Source organism: Crocodylus porosus, unplaced genomic scaffold (assembly GCF_001723895.1).
Source record: "Crocodylus porosus isolate Cpor-Errol unplaced genomic scaffold, CroPor_comp1, whole genome shotgun sequence".
NCBI classification, from domain to species: domain Eukaryota; kingdom Metazoa; phylum Chordata; order Crocodylia; family Crocodylidae; genus Crocodylus; species Crocodylus porosus.
In genome coordinates, this window is record NW_017728949.1 from 47,902,613 (window position 1) to 47,918,889 (window position 16,277).

At 43.1% G+C, this 16,277-nt stretch overlaps 1 long non-coding RNA gene across 1 annotated transcript; it reads left to right on the plus strand.

Moving 5' to 3' along the window:
- The first annotated feature begins 295 nt into the window (after positions 1-295).
- On the plus strand, positions 296-15,080 carry LOC109322827. The gene is made up of 3 exons (XR_002104496.1): positions 296-405; positions 10,571-10,574; positions 15,068-15,080. It is a non-coding gene; the product is annotated as an uncharacterized LOC109322827 (long non-coding RNA).
- Positions 15,081-16,277: the final 1,197 nt, after the last annotated feature.

Here is a 16,277-nt window from a genome sequence, read left to right on the forward strand (position 1 = left end):
GGTGGGTGTGTGCCCCCGGATCCATGTGGGGGTGGGCAGAGTGGGCTGCTGCTCCGGAGTGGGACCGGGACTGCGCCAGGATCTTCACAGTGAGTGCAGGGAGGGGGCGTCTGGGCTGTGGCAGTGCTGGGAGGGGAACAACAGGGGGCGACAGTGAAATTTTTAGGGAGCTGCAGCCCACTCCATCTGTGCCCTGTGCAGATCTGGGAGCACACGCCCCACCCCATGCCCTCCTGGAGTGGGCACAGCAGTGGGAGCTACCCTGCCCTGGCTGGGCAGCATTTTCCCCAGCCCCAATCCCTCCCTCACTGCAGGGGCCTTGATCTGCACCCCCACCACACCCCTTCTCTCCCCCTCCCCTTTCCACCACAACTAACTTGCCAGCTGCACATAGCTGTCCATGCTGTATTGGAAATTGGATCGGTATCAGCTGATATGCCTCCTTTAAAAATTGGCTATCGGTATTGGCCCCCAAAATCTCTATCAGTGCACCCTTACATATCAACCCTGCATTGGGCTGCATGGTGTGGCTTTAAATGCTGTCTTCTAATGGGGAACCTTATGTGGGAACATTCTGGCTAGGGACAGACATTCAAAAAGTGTGAGCCTGAATTGATTCAATCTTTGCAGGTTAGTCTAACCTGGCTAGGCTAAACTAGTTTGTAACTGTACAGACATCCCTTCTGGACTGAAGAAATGCCAACCTATACCTGCAGTGGCTCAGGCTAGAAGCTGGGGGCAGCCCTTCCTTCCTGTTGACAGTGCTGAGCTGATGGAGGGGGTGTGGCTAAGCCTTGGCAGGACACTCTGATTAGGGAGGGGTTCCCCCCTGCCTTCCTCCTGGATCAGCCAGGAGGGAGCTGATTAATAGAGCACTTTATTTACACAGTAGGGAGTTAGTTACACAGGTAGTTGTTAGCATTTATCAGCCCATCAAACAAAACAAAAGCCTCTCATTTAATTCAAACTCTTCTTAAACAACCTTTTTTCCTAGGAAGGAACAGAGGGACATTACCAGCTACCTGTTAATTGGCTCCAAAAAGCCCTAAGCAGACACAGCATGGACCATAGCCAGCATGTGGTCTGCTAGCTAATACTGAGAAGTGTCTGTGTAAGGCAGAGGGGAGAGGGGAATCCCTGCTTGAGCTGGGTTGGGGGATGGAGGAAGCCAGGCAGATGCTACTGTACCTGCAGACTCTGCTGGAGCTGCAGCCAGGGAGCAGAGGGGCAGGGCCAGCCCTGCTCGACTGGAGCAGAGAGCAGAGCCCCACCCAGGGTTGCAAAGCATCTGGGATGCTGGAGGACTCTGATTTAACTTAAACCAGGAAGGAATCTGGGACAGACATTACATAAACTGGTTTGAGCCAGATCAGTTAAGTCTGATACTACATTCAACCAGGTTTATCTCAAACCGGTTTCAGCCATTTCAAAACTGGTTTACGTGCACTGAACTCTGTTCTGTTACAGGCTTAAACCAGTTTCTGATCACTTAGACATTACACACAAACTGCTTTGTCTCTAGCCTTAAAGTCACACTATGCAGCCCGATGGCAGTGCCACAAGTTCAGATTTAAAGCAGCATGTGAAGGAGTCTTCTGCAGGCTCCTTCAAATAGTGTAAAATATGTACAAGGTATTACGGTTTAACTTAATTTTATTTGTGCTGGTGGTTTGCTTCCTATTTCAATAGAAGAATCATACTACAAAGTAGAGAATACTTTTTGATGCTCTTTTCAGCTGAAGTAAATATTTCCTGAACATGCAGTGCAAACCTAATAAGTAGCACCTGCACTACTAAAGCCTGTTTCTCATTTCCTTTTTGGTCTTTCATTTCCAAAGAAACAGCAGAAGTAAGAGAGATGAAACTGGTATGTCAAGGGTTGGAGAGTGCTTGAAGTGTTGCCAAGTGAATATCACTTTGTTCCCTAGGTAGGCTGAATAAAACCACGTGGATCCAGTTTGAAAATGGCAGTGTAGAATTTACCATCTTTAACTTACGAGTTGGTACAAAATATTTTTAGTGTGGTTCTCAGGGATAAAAGGAGACTTTAGGATGAGAATAACTTCTAAAATATTAATTAATTATTAGGAAAGACTTCATGATAGTGAGAAATTGCAGGTTTTGGAACTCTACTTCTTGGGGGTTTAAGTTAGTTGGATATAATGCTAGGAAATGTAAGGAATCACTTTACACTGGCAGGCAGATTTGCTGTCTAATATTTCCCATTTCTGAGCCAAGTCTGTTAATTGAAAACACCTCACATCTTAGATGTGCATCATACCAAGTGGTACTTTTGCATAGTTTGAGGTGGTTTGGTTAAATGTCTGGTTTAAGACTTAACACATTTTACCAGTACAAAGAAATATGTTACCATGGTAAGCAGATGACTTAAGTGGCATGTAGTTGTTTCAACACTGTATGAACATTAAGACCAAAGGGTCCAATTCTGATGAGTTTGCATTGCTTTTAATGGAGAGCCATACTGACACAGAACTTGTTGCTTCAGAGTAAACATAATTGGTCATGCTGCCAGGATTGAGCCCCATATTACTAAAGAACGATTTTGTGCACGCAAGAGAAACTTGTATAAATTTTCAAGCACACAAAATTAAGGATGTGGTAGTGATGTTTTTTGTTTTTAAACTAGTTGTTAAACTACAGTTTTTTTGAGGAAGGTGAAGAGCATTTAATTACATATTGCAAACTATTGTGTACTTGCTAGGAGTTGTGACAGAGATATTCAGAACTGAGCAATCCAAAGTTAAAGGTGGTTTAACACCCATTTGTATGCAAAGGGAGGGTAGAAATGCATTCATATGCTTTCTGCTGTATATCATACCATCCAGTAAAATGTCTCATTCAAGATGTTTTTTTTTCCTCCTATTCATTTATATTCCTCCTTTTTAATTGTTATTTTAGGCTGTCTAAATTCATTTCCTTGCAGATGTCTTCGCAAGTACTATGAAACTTAATGCATGTGCAAGGAGAGGTGCCTGTGACAACAGCAGTTCAGTCCTTTACATGGCTACCTTTTAATTCCTGCCCTTTTGATGATAAGAACTATGGAGTAGAACTGCTTACCTGTTCTTTATTTCAGAATGTTGGTGAAGAAAACCACACGGGGATAATTTTCTTTTCTTTTATAATGCATTGAAAGGGAGGAAATGGGTTGGCACCTGGAAAAGAACACCTCTCCTATTTCTCTTCTTACCTCAAACTGCAGAGAGGTATTTATTTTTGGTTATTTATAGCACATGATAGTGTGTACCAGGTGCATTGCAGAGCCAGTGACAAGCCAAGCTTTAAACTCTAACTTTTTTCTTTCCTATTGGACAAATAAAAGCTTACAAGCTCATTGCCTTTGCTCATGTTTTTAGTAGAAATCCCTCTAATGGTCTAGAATAGGGGTGCTCAATTTTGTGGACCTGTGGGTTTGAGCAGTGTGGGGTTGGTCTATGGGCTGGATTGGACCCTGTGATTTGGGATCAGGCTCCAGGGACCCTGGGAACCTGACCTAGTATGTAGGGCCATGACCAGTAGGACCAGATCTGCCTTGTGGGCTGGGGATTGAGTAAAAGCTTCATATACTGAGCTTAAATACCCTTTTTAGTTTGAATTCAATATTTTTGTTTGCTATGAGTAAGTTTGGACCAGGAATTTGTTTCGAAGTTATATTTATACTTTACAAATAAGTTACAAATAGAATGGCAATATATTCAGGTTCTATTCAAGGGTGTGAAATGATTTTAACAGTGTATTAATCTCTGACTTGGACTTCAGCTCTTCGTAGGTTTCCACATCATTTTCCCCTTTTTTTCCTGTTTCTGCTTTTGTATGGAAAACAGTGGTAGCTGATTGCCCTGTGTGGAAGTGGATATCCTTGTAAGCTGCATCCATGATACCCACTTAAACATATAAATAAATATAACTAATGTATATATCAAGAAGAGCTACAGTGTCATTATGATGAAGTTCTACATAACCAGCAAGATTATTTAAGAGTAAAAACATCTAGTCATGTCATGTCACCGTACTCTAAAATACCTGGGGAGAAGTGAAGGGCATCATATTTGGGCTATCTTTTATTGATCAAGAAGGGGAAAGATCATGATTAGTTTCATCCTAGAAGATCAATTTCTACTATCTCCTCACTTCTCAAGTATTTTGAGATACTGATGTGTTTAGAGTTATAATTCTAAAAATTAAAATGTTTGCTAGATTATGCAATTTGTGTTGCATTAATTGAAGCTGTATGAAACTTAAGTAACTTTCTTCTGCTAATCATCTCCATTTTTAAAAAAAGGGAATTCCTCATGTTTTAAATATAAGATTTCATTTTAACAGTTTTTTCCATTTTACAAATATTCTAAGCCACACTATTGAGGAGAAAATGGACACTCTCAAAACTCTGGTCCTTTGGCCTCAAATAGCAATTGTAAAATAGCATAGGGCAGCACCCAGCAATTTGGCACCCACTGCTGCTGCTTCTCCTTCCCCCCACCTCTCCTCTTGCCCTTATGTATTACTACAGGGTTTTTAAGTATGTGATCATATCCTTTCTCCCATGTTCTTACTCTATTGATAATCGGCATATTTAACAATTTCAAATGTAACCTAAAGGGGTGGATTGCCAAGGTGACAAATAAAGACAGAAATCTAAAACAGAAGTATCTTCTTGCTGAGCTTAAGGAAATGCTTGCACCCAGCTTGATCCAGCAGAGGAGAATAAATGCCTCCTTTCTCTGAAAAAAATCAGGATTATAAATAATTCACAAGTGGGTGTATGCAAGCCTTTTAGACTGGACCAACTCCTTTCTAGGTTGAGACTGGTGGAATAGGTTTGGTAAGGAACAAAAATGGGAGATGCAACTAGAATTTTAAAACCCTGAACTATAACCAGACTTTTACAGCATGAAGTGTGGGAACCAGAGCCTTAGAAGGCTGTCTGATAAGAGAATACAGCTATACTGCCTCCCTACTGCTCCCCTCCCCTCCATCTTCCCTTCCCCAGCCCTCCTGTATCTAGAGGAGGACAGATGTGGCGAAATGCATTCTGGATACTAGTCAGGGTGAAACTGAAAAGCTTTCCTAAGAGGAAGATGTATAAGATTTTGTAGAATCCAGGAATTCATGGGTGGCTCAAACAGGCTTCTTGCCCTTAACATATTTTGTCCACTCACTGCATCTTGTCTAAAATCAAGATTGTAAACTGTGTGTGACAGAAGTCATACCCTTCTGTGAAGCATTTATTTTGGGATTTTTTTCTGTCCCATGTAAATAAGCCTTTCAGCTGGATAAAAGATCCTGGCTACTTAGAAGAGAGAAGAAAGAAAACATCCCACCTGTAACAGCCTTTTTTGGATTCATCGCAAGCAGGGGATGATGCTGATAGCTACTTGCATAGTATGCTAGTAATGCTTATACTTTAAACGTATCTTGGAAATTCTTATTACTTTTGTTGAATAGTAGCTCTGTGCATGTGATGAACTTGTACACCATCAGTATATCCTGTTCTTAGTAATACCAATATTTTTGTCTTTTGTGTTGTCTTTTTTATCTCTCATAAATTGAGCGTACTTCTTAAGGAAGATATTTCTGACCTATAAAAGCAGAACAAAAGCACAGTTGTGCAGCCAACTGACCCAGAAAACATAAGTTCCCATGGTGGGTGTGTGGGTGAGCATGAGAGACTGAAACATTAGACAAATTGCAAGTTCCCATCGGGCATGGCTGGGAGAGAGCATGTGACAGAACTTGCTCACTGTTGCTTCTCCCCAGAGGACATGAAAATCTATTTCCTGCTGTATTTAATAAAAATAGCTTATTTTTACAAAACTGTTTTCCCAAAGCATCCATGTGTACTGAAGAATTTCATACGTATGTTAAAATCACACTGCTATTGAAGTTTCCAAGGCCACCTTCAGCACTTCTGCAAATCCCGAAGTGCCTGTTGTTCTAATGTAGTTTATTTTTTCACCTTGGTGAACATTTTGCGTTGATCACAATGGATATACGGGTCACTACCAAGTTGATTATACTGTGGGTACTGATCCCGATAATCTCCCTTCCTGCCTTTTATGTAGGTGGATGTATTCAATCACTAAATATTTTCCTCTGTGGACTTGAGCATTGGAAACCATGCTGCTGGTCGTTCCTTTTTTTAATGAAAAATATTCAGCACCTTTGCTATACGTTATTGCTTTGACTATCCTAGTGGGCTTCAGCCTAGCAGCATCCTTATAGGCTCGGTAGTGCTACACTGGCTATCACTATGGAAGAAAGAGAATTGGGGGTCATCATTGACTGCAAGATAAACATGAGCCTGCAATGCGATGCTGCAGCTAGTAAAGCAACCAAAACGCTGGCTTGAATCCATAGATGTTTCTCAAGCAAATCCCAGGACGTTGTTCTCCCCTTGTACTCGGTTTTGGTGAGGCCACAGCTGGAGTACTGCATCCAGTTTTGGGCTCCACAATTCAAAAAGGATGTGGAGAAGCTTGAGAGAGTCCAGAGGAGAGCTACGCGCATGATCAGAGGTCAGGAAAACAGACCTTACGACAACAGGCTGAGAGCCATGGAGTTCTTTAGCCTGGAAAAGCGTAGGCTCAGGGGTGATCTGATGGCCACCTATAAGTTTATCAAGGGATAAACCTTGTTCCCACCAGGATCTGGGGGAACGTTTGTTCACCAGAGCGCCCCAAGGGATGACGAGGTCGAATGGTCACAAACTCCTGCAAGACCATTTCAGGCTGGACATAAGGAAGAGTTTCTTTACTGTCTGAGTCCCCAAGGTCTGGAACAGCCTGACATCAGAGGTGGGTCAAGCACCTACATTGAACACCTTCAAGAGCAAATTGGATGCTTATCTTGCTGGGATCCTATGACCCCAGCTGACTTCCTGCCCCTTGGGCAGGGGGCTGGACTCAATGATCTCCCGAGGTCCCTTCCAGCCCTAATGTCTGTGAAATCTAGGTTGTCGGCATATATTTTATGTCCTATATTTTCATCTTCTATTGGATTTTAGTTGAAATATATTAATAAGGAATTTGTTTGGGCTAGCTGTGTCCTTTTAATTAAATCTTCATCTTGCCAGATATTTGAAGAAAATATGAGGCTTTCAGGATTGGCACGTTTCTTTTGCAACTGGAACTGGGAGAAGGAATCTTTATTTTTGTCACTGCATTGAATTGCACGTGCTGTATAAGTACTGCTATAATATCCTATCTATGAATGATTCCATACTCTTCCTACAATGCAGTTTGTTTATAACTCCCCTAGTTCATTGGGCATTTTGCCATTTTGGTGAAAGCCATTAGTCGATTGTATCTCAGGTTGTCCTATTTTTTTTTTCTCTTCAGAATTCAGTAAGCCATGTCATCTTAATAGTTGGGTCAGAACACCAGTGGCAGTACTAGATTTTCAGCATCTTTGAAAATTCAGGATGCTTTTTATTTATTTCCCTAACTTATCAAATTTGTGAACATTTTGACTTGAGTTTATACTTGCTAAGCCAGACCTCAATGCAGACTTGCTGACACTTGGAGTCTGACAGTTATGACTTTTTAGATTATTTTTGCTGAGAAATGAAAGCAAATGTCCCTGAGATAACAGATAATGTTATAGTTTTTAAATTTCTAGTGACTAGCTGTTGTTATGTATACCGTAGGTCAGGGGTGGGCAAAATATGGCCTGCAGATCGGATCCAGCCCTCCAGGCCATTCTATCCAGCTTGCAGCGTCCCTTAAAATTCAGAAAATTAATTTTTATCTGCCCTGGCTGGCTGTCAAAGAGTACAAGGTGTCAGCGGCAGCAGGACCCAGGGTAAGCCTGTGGCAGAACCTAGGGGTGGAAGGACCCAGCAACTGCAGCAGCAGGGCCCACCTGGCCCTACACCCAGCGCTCAGCCAGAAGCCTGTTCCTAGCAGGGACTTTTGGCCTGGCAACCCTGGGGCTGTTTTCCCACCTCCCTCTGTCTGGGAGTGAAACCCCAGTAAGAACACAAGCAGGAAGGGAAGAACCCCCAGCAATTGCCCCAGACCTTGGACTGGGGCTGGCCCCAGCCAGGGTAGCTTCTGCTGAGTCCTGTGGTCCTGGCGATTACAGCCAGGAACCATGTGGTGCCAGAGTGGCTGGTGGGCAGGTGGGAGTGGTGGGGAAAAGTGGCAGCAGCAGGTGGGAAAGCAGAGAAGTGGCAGTGGCAGCAGGTGGCGGGGTAGTGGGAGCACAGGGCCCACATTGGTGCCAACCAAGCCTGGCAGGGGCAGCATGCAGTGGCAGGAGCATGGGGCCCAGGTTGGCAGGGGCTCTATGGAGCTGGGCAGGGCTGTGTCAGCAAGAGAGGGGGGGAGCTGGCTCAGCTCCACAAAGCCTCTGCCAGCCCGTGTCCCATGCTTCTACTACCTCTCCTCCCCTCCCCTGCCATCACTGCCACCACCATTTTCAGGCCAGCTTCTGATGCATTATGCATTCTGTGCCATGCAGCCAGGAAGCATGTGATACCAGAGTGGTGGGAAGGGGGAAAGGGATGGGGAAGTGGTGGTGAGAGGGAAGGTAGGAAAAGGGCAGCGGTGGCAGGTGGAGGGGAGAAGTGGCAGCGGGAGCACAGGGCTCATGCCACTGCTTTGGGGCCAAGGGCAGCAGGAGTGCTGAACCCAGGCTGGCAGGGGCTCTACCTGCCGCGGGCCCTGAGTCCCCCGAGGTCTTATGGCCTGGTGCTGTTGGTGGCAGGGGCTGTGGGTGCCTATACCTGCCCCCATGCACACCCTGCACAGCGCTCCACAAACCCCATACCCTCCTACACCTCACACTTCCACACGAACACCCACATGCTCCCCCACACCTATCCACCCTTATAACTCCCACACATACATACCCACTCACAGCCCCCCAAGAGCTATACCTCCCATACTCCCCCAACAATATACAAGAGTAAGACTTCATTTTAAGTCTTATGCAATCACCTCTCTGTACACTATGCAAATGCAAGTAAATCAGGACAAGAATACTTTTTTGAAATCAAAGTAATGAATGCTGTAGTAGATGTTTTATATTTAAACTCTAACTTGGTATTTTTCTGGTTCTAGAGTACTTCTGGGGGCAAGAAAAGGTACGTCTAGTGGCAAAGGTCAGGGGGTAGAGGGTGAGACTGAAAAATGATCAAAATTAACCCTATTAAGAAACACAACCTTGTAGCCACCAACTTTTTCCAACCATCCCAACTTTTTAAAAGTTTGAAAGCTCTATAGTTCTTACAGAAGAAATTATTTTCGATAAGGAAATGGTTAACCATCTACCATTTGCAGTGAACTTACAACTTGCAGTTACAGGCTTCATATAAAATATTTTAACTGAGTACAAATTCTTATAAGCAGCTATCAAAAATCCCCCAAATCAGTCAATCCTAAATACTGTGTCTTGGGTTGTGTGCAAACATATTTTGGAGGTCTTTGTAGCTAAAGATGTTATGTTTTCTCACACTTCTCCTTGTTTCACAGAAAGCAGGAAAAAATAGTGTATTTCTCTAATTACCATGCTCATTTCACTACATAAAACGTAACCAGAAGTCTAAGCATAAATTCTCCAACTACCATGGATATAAAAGTTTATATGTATTTCTTAAAACTAAGGAAAGGCCCCACCATCCCCATATACACATGCACACACTTTTAGCTAAGAGATTTTCTTGCAAAGCTTAATATAAGAGAATTAAGTACAGTTTCTAGTTGGCAGTCAGCACAGTTAGCAATGAGCTTTGGAATTTTTCTTTGACAAAAAAGATTTTCCTTGTCACGATGACTGCCCTCTGGATTAAGAAAAATAGAAATAGTTGGTACATGAGCTGATCTAATTCATAAAATGATGTAACTGGGCAAAAATGTAAGTTTGATTTAAACAGAGTATTAAGTAGTCATTGCTAGAAGTTGATGCTATAGTTATCGTTTTGTGTATGAAATGCTTTGACAAGCAAAAGTGGAATAGCAGCAAAGGATAATTTTTTTTAATCAAATTGGAAAATGTTCTGTGTATTCAAGTCACTAAAGTCATGCATATGTAGTTTTTAAATAACTTATTAGATTAGGAAAATAACTGATTCATTGAATGGGTCTGCAAACCTGTTTTGGAAATTTGGTCTCTTTTAAATTAGTGGAAATCAGTACCTCTCTCCCCCTTTAAATAATAATAGATGTTTATTTTGCATTCTTAGCTTGAATGTAGTAGATTTGGAAACAACATGCAATGGAAAGACTAATTATTGTACTCCAGTCATCTCTCTCTCTTTTTTTTTAATTGGGCAACGACAGTATGGTCTTGCTGGGTGGGGGGGAGCTAACAATATACTGGAGTGCCACTTGAGAATTAAGGGAAGTGATTCTTTCACTCTATTCAGCACTGGTGAGGCCTCACCTTAAGTACTTTATCCAGTTTTAGGCCCTACACATCAAGAAGGATATGGACAGATTGTAAGAAGTCTAGTACAGAGGGGCCAAAATGATTGGGGCCTGGGAAGCATGACTTAAGGCAGGGGTGCTCAACTTATCCAGCGCCACAAGTGGAGGGTGAGGGTCTCTAGGCTGGTCTGTGGGTCAGATTGGAGCCACTCACTAAAACCAGTGCACAGGGCCAGTCTGGTGGGGCACCATATACTGCACGAACCCTGTGCTGTGTGCAGCTCTCACTCCCGGTCCAGCCCTATATGTAGCATGTGTTGGCTTCACTCAGAAGCTTGTGCTACATGCAGTGCATGGACTGGACATGGCACCATGGGCACTGTGTGCAGCACAGAGGGTTTAAGATACACATTGCATGTGGCACTGTGCTAGGCTGTCCTTGCATACTTGCTTTGGGGCTGGTCCAGATGGGGCCTCAGGCCATCGGTGTGCTCTGGAGCCAGCATGCAGGGCTGATTCAGCAGGGCACTGGATGCAGCATGTGCCCTGTGTCAGACCCAGCCATGTATCCTATCATGCAGAACAAGCCCTGCCTGGAGCAGAACCAGTGTATGCTACACATGGTGAGCAGTTCCAAACCAGTAGTGCACGTTGTATGCGGCACGGGGCTAGCATGAGGCATGTGCTACCTGCAGCACCCAGCTGAACTGGCCTTCAGCACTGGCTCTGCTGAGGCTCAAACCATACCAGTCCCCCCAGAGCAGCCTGTACCCCAGACCAAACTCCCTGTGCTGTGTGTAGCACTTGCTGAACTGGGTCCAGCCTACACGCCAGACTGGATCAGGCCACATGCAGTGTGTGAGGTCAGTCTGAGACTCATAGTAAGAACATGAAGTTCCATGGCTGGATCCAACCTGAGGGCCCCATTTGACACCCTTAATTTCTAAGCACTTGGAGGAGAAAAAGGTGATCTGGAACAGTCGGAATGGATTCACCAGGAGCAAGTCATGTCTGACCATCCTGACTGCCTTCCCTGACAAGGTGACTGGCTCTGGATGCAGGGACACCGGTGTATGTGATGTACCTTGATTTTTAGGAAGGCTTTTTATATGGTCGCCCACAGCATTCTTGCAGGCAAGCTAAGGAAGTATGGGCTGGAAGATAGATAGAAAACTGTCTGGAGTATTGGGCTCAGAGTAGCAATCAATGGCTCGATGTCTAGTTGGCAGCCAGTATCAAGTGGAGTGCCCTAGGGGTTGGTCCTGGAGCAGATTTTGTTTGATGTCTTCTTCAGCAACTTGGAGGATGGCACAGAGTGCACTCTCAGCAAGTTTGCAGCTGACAGCCAGCTGGGGGGACTAGTAAATAGGCTGGAGGGTAGGGCTAGGATTCAGAGTGACCTAGACAAATTGGAGGCCAAAAGAAATCTCATGAGGTTCAACAAGGACAAATGCGAAGTCCTGCACTTGAGATGGAACAGCCCCATGTACCAGTACAGGCTGGAGGCTGACTGGCTGGGCAACAGCTCTGCAGATAAAGACCTGGGGGTTACAGTGGACAATAAGCTGAATATGAGCCAGCAGTGTGTCCTTGTTGCCAAGAAGGCTAATGGCATCCTGGACTGCACTGGTAGGTGTTGCCAGTAGGTCAAGGGAAGTGATTATTCCCCCCTATTAAGCACTGGTGAGGCCACATGTGGAGTACCGTTTTCTGTGTTGGGCCTTCTGCTGCAGAAAGGATGTGGACAAATTGGAGAGAGTCAGTCCAGTGGAGGTGAACAAAAATGGTGAGGGGGCTGGAGCACATGACTTAGGAGGAAAGACTAGGGGAACTGGGCTTATTTAGTTTAGAGAAGTGGAGACTGAAGGGGGGATTAAATAGCAGCTTTCTATACTTTCTATGATTGTATGGCTTACAAGGAAAGGCTGAAAGAGATGTTGTTACTTGGTTTGGAGAAGAGAAGCCTGAGGGGTGATTTTGATCCCCAAATACCAACAATCCTCAAATACCTAAAAGGTGATTTAGAGAGATTCTGTAGATGGGCTTTTCTCTGTGGCTGTAGGGGACGGGATGAGGAGCAGTATCATCAAATTGTAGTACAGGAAAATTAGTCTGGGGATTAGGAGGAACTTTCTGACTGAGGGTTGTCAAACATCAGAACAGGCTACCTAGGAAAATGGTGGAATCTCCATTTTTGGAAGTATTTCCAGGCCAGGTTGGACAGGTGCTTGGCTGAGATGGTTTAATCCAGGCCAAACCTGTCTTGTAAGGTTTGTGTCAGCCCTACTTTCCTATAATCATATGTGTTTACTTTTAAATTGGACATCCATGCATGCATGATAGGATGTGCGATTTTTGGGATCGGAGATTAGATCCCAATTATGCCTTACTTGCTGGTGAAAGGGTTGAAGGAATCATGAGTCTAGGCTGTCCTTGCACCAGCAAGATGGAACCAAGATGCCATTTGGTTATTAGCTGGCGCTGGGAACCAAATTGGCCCTTGGCTACAACTGACAATCAGTCAACTCTGAAAACCCTAGCTGCTGGAGCCTGACCCCAGCATCCCTGTGTGCCACTCAGCTGGGTGGCACATATGGTTTTACAGCTTCTGGGGCCTAGGAAGGTATAAAACTATGTGTGTTGCCCAGATGGGTGACGCACCGAGTTTTATAGCTCCCTGTGAACTGAGAGCTGTATAAACCCCATGTGCCACCAAGGTGGCTGGCACACAACATTTTTATTCATCCCCAGGTGTGGGGGTCTTGGGTCTGACTGGGGACCCAGGGATTGAGACACCACCCATGCCAGGACCTCTAAAACCACATATGCTGCCCAGCTGGGTGGCACACAGGGTTTTGACAAGTCCTGGAGCATAGGTTGCCATCTGTTTTATTGGTGATACAAACAAGCCACAAAGTTATACCACACTATATGTGGAAACTTTTTAAAGAGCAAACTTGACTCCATGTCAGTGTTATAGAGTATTATGGAATAACTTGTTGGCCCATTTACTTTCTTATTATACCTTAAATTGACTTGCATGTATGGCCAAGTTACTCTTTAAGGTGAGATTAAATGTAATGTGTGTCAGGTACCTACAACTGTTACTATTCTAGGCTAACTATTCATTTCCTAAGGGTTGTTAACCTTTACTCTGTTTCTCCCTATTCCTATCTACCCCAGTGGTTCTGTTTGGACTTGCTGCCATTTCAGTATTAATAATTAGAGCAGATTTTGAGAGGGAGAGAGTGTTTATTGCACAAAAATGAACAACTGAAATGTTTTTACTAGGGTTTTTTGTTGTATAATAAAGTTTTTGTTGATTCAAAGCAAATGTCCTACAGCAAAGTAAAACTCCTTTTTCAACTTGTTTTAGTGACTGGATAATTTGCCACTATTCATTTTGATGCAATACTTTAGCATAATTCATGAATGATGCGATTTTATTTTAGAATGTATTTACACTTCATCACCTCTGTGCTTTTTATTCTAGGGCTATTTAGTATCTCTCAAAACATTTGGGGACAGAAATTAATGCTACATGAGATTTATATGAAAGAAATTGGCTAAGCTTTAAATTTTGCGTAGAAAGAAACAGTTCTGACTTCCATTTAGAGAATGATCTAGCTGCAGTGCCACCTTGTGGCTTTTTCATGTCTTAAAAAGAGAGGATCAGATTTTATCCTCCCTGCACCCAGCCCCCTTTCAATCTTTACACCCTTTCTTCTTTGACAAAGAATTATGTCATGAAAAAGTTAAAAATGGTGAACTGAAATTTAGCAAACATATTGTATTAACTAGTGTTTTGGGTTTTTTTTTTTTTTTTTTTTTCTCCTGAACCCAATAATAGGGAATGTGTTAGGGAAATTCAGTTGATCTGTTCTGGGGACAAATTTTGTTGTCGCTCTGTGTGTGTGTGTGTGTGTGGCTGCTTGCTATATCTGGTTAGAAATTAGTTTTTAGTGCTTTTAAGATCTCCTCTCTGGAATTGGGATCTTTAGTAAATGATGGATTTATTACTTGTATTGCCATTACTTCTGGAAACAGTAGTTGTGCACCATGACCCCATTTTGGAATGTACTCTAAAAGTACAGGAAAAATGTGACCTCCTGCCCTTGATTAGAAGTATAAAACAAGACAGCAGATTGAGACTGACACTAGAGAGCACAAGGAAGCAACAAGACAGTACTGGTCAGTAGAATAAGCAGTAGGCACAGTATATCATCAGTCAAAGTATTCTCAAGCTTTCCATAGATGTCACAGTAGAGGAGATTTGAAGGAGGGATAGATGGGTAGCTTAGCAGAAGCTCCTCACAGGAATGAGGAATAACACGTGAGGATGCTTTTTATTTGTTTTCTCCCCCCAACGCACCTTTTGGTGCTAGCTGCCAAGCAGTGGAGGCTGGCAGCACCGGCAGCTCGGGAGTAGGAGTTGATCTCTCATGGCTGAATGAGGAGAATGATACACTTCCAAGGAACTTGAAAATGAAAGCAAACAGTTTTTTTTTATTTTTTATTTTTAAAAAAGAAAGGCCAGTGAGAGTGCACTTGGCTGTTGAAGTGATGGTAGAAAGCTTTTTTGCTGCAGTATTTTGAATAGATGTGATTGGGGGGGGGTAGAAATGGCACCTATCAAGCCTTAGAAAAGGCTGGTAAAGGTGTCCTAGTTCATCTAGGAGGCATTCTGGGCACCTATACATGTGAAGGATCTCTGCTCCAATCCATGCTAATGAGCATGTCAGAGCAGACTTGGTTGATTCTGCTGGAGTGTGCTAATTACTGCGCTCTAGTAGCCTCTGTATTGTATTTTTAGTGTCCCCGCATTTCAAAATGATGGTGGGGGCGCTTTAGTTAAAGCACTCCTGCTGCCATTTTGAAGTGCAGTACACTGAAAACACATGACGCTGTGGGTGATTTACAGTGCCTCTAAGAGCCACTCTAATTAATGTGCCCCCTTCTCCACTCCAGAGCATGTATATAGACCCCTTTAGCTCTCAGGTTGAGGATAAGTATAGAAAAGATTATTGTAGACTATATCTTTGTTTTTTAAGAGTCTACAAGATGTGGACATGAGGACCTAGAAAGGGGTCAGAGTAACTTTCAGTTTTTGATCCTGGGTGATGGATCTGATACTGTAGACATCTAGTATGCTGAAGAGAGGTATTGGAGAAAGTTTTGGATGTGGCGATGATATGGAAATCCTGGTTTGTTTGTTTTTTTCTGATTTGGGGGGGAGAAAAAAAGTCCTCAATTTTCAAATTTAAAAAAACCCCCAAAACTCACATTTTTCTGAGATTAAAATGCAATTATTTCATTTTAATTACAGAAATATGTGGATTTTGGGTTAATATTTTTAAATTTGAAAGTGTGGATTTTTTTTCATCCAAGAATACCAGGATCCCTGGAGATGAACGGTCAGGCAGGACTAGTTGCTAGATTTATTTTGTTGTCTTAACTTGAGTTTCTTTTTACTATGTTATAAGCTTATTTAAAAGCTACTGACCATACTGTAGAAAAGAATGCTATCTGAATTTGTGCCTTTTCCAGGGACAAATGTATTTGTTTTGTATAATTAAATTTCAAAAAGTCACAGGAATAACTTGTATTAGGAAGAGCTTTCTGACTATGAAGGTAGTCAAATATTGAAACAAGGTATGTGAAGTTGTGGAATCATCATCAGCATCCTTGAAAGTTTTCAAGAGCAGGTTAGACAGAAGCTTGGCTAGAATGGCTGAGTCAGGAATTATCCTGACTTGAGAGGAACTGAGCTGGATGACTTTGGCTAAGAACAGACTGTCAAAAAGCCCAAGGCTGAATCAATTCAGTCTTTGCAGTTAGTTTAAACAAATGGGATATGGACAGACATTACACACAAATCAGTTTAAGTGA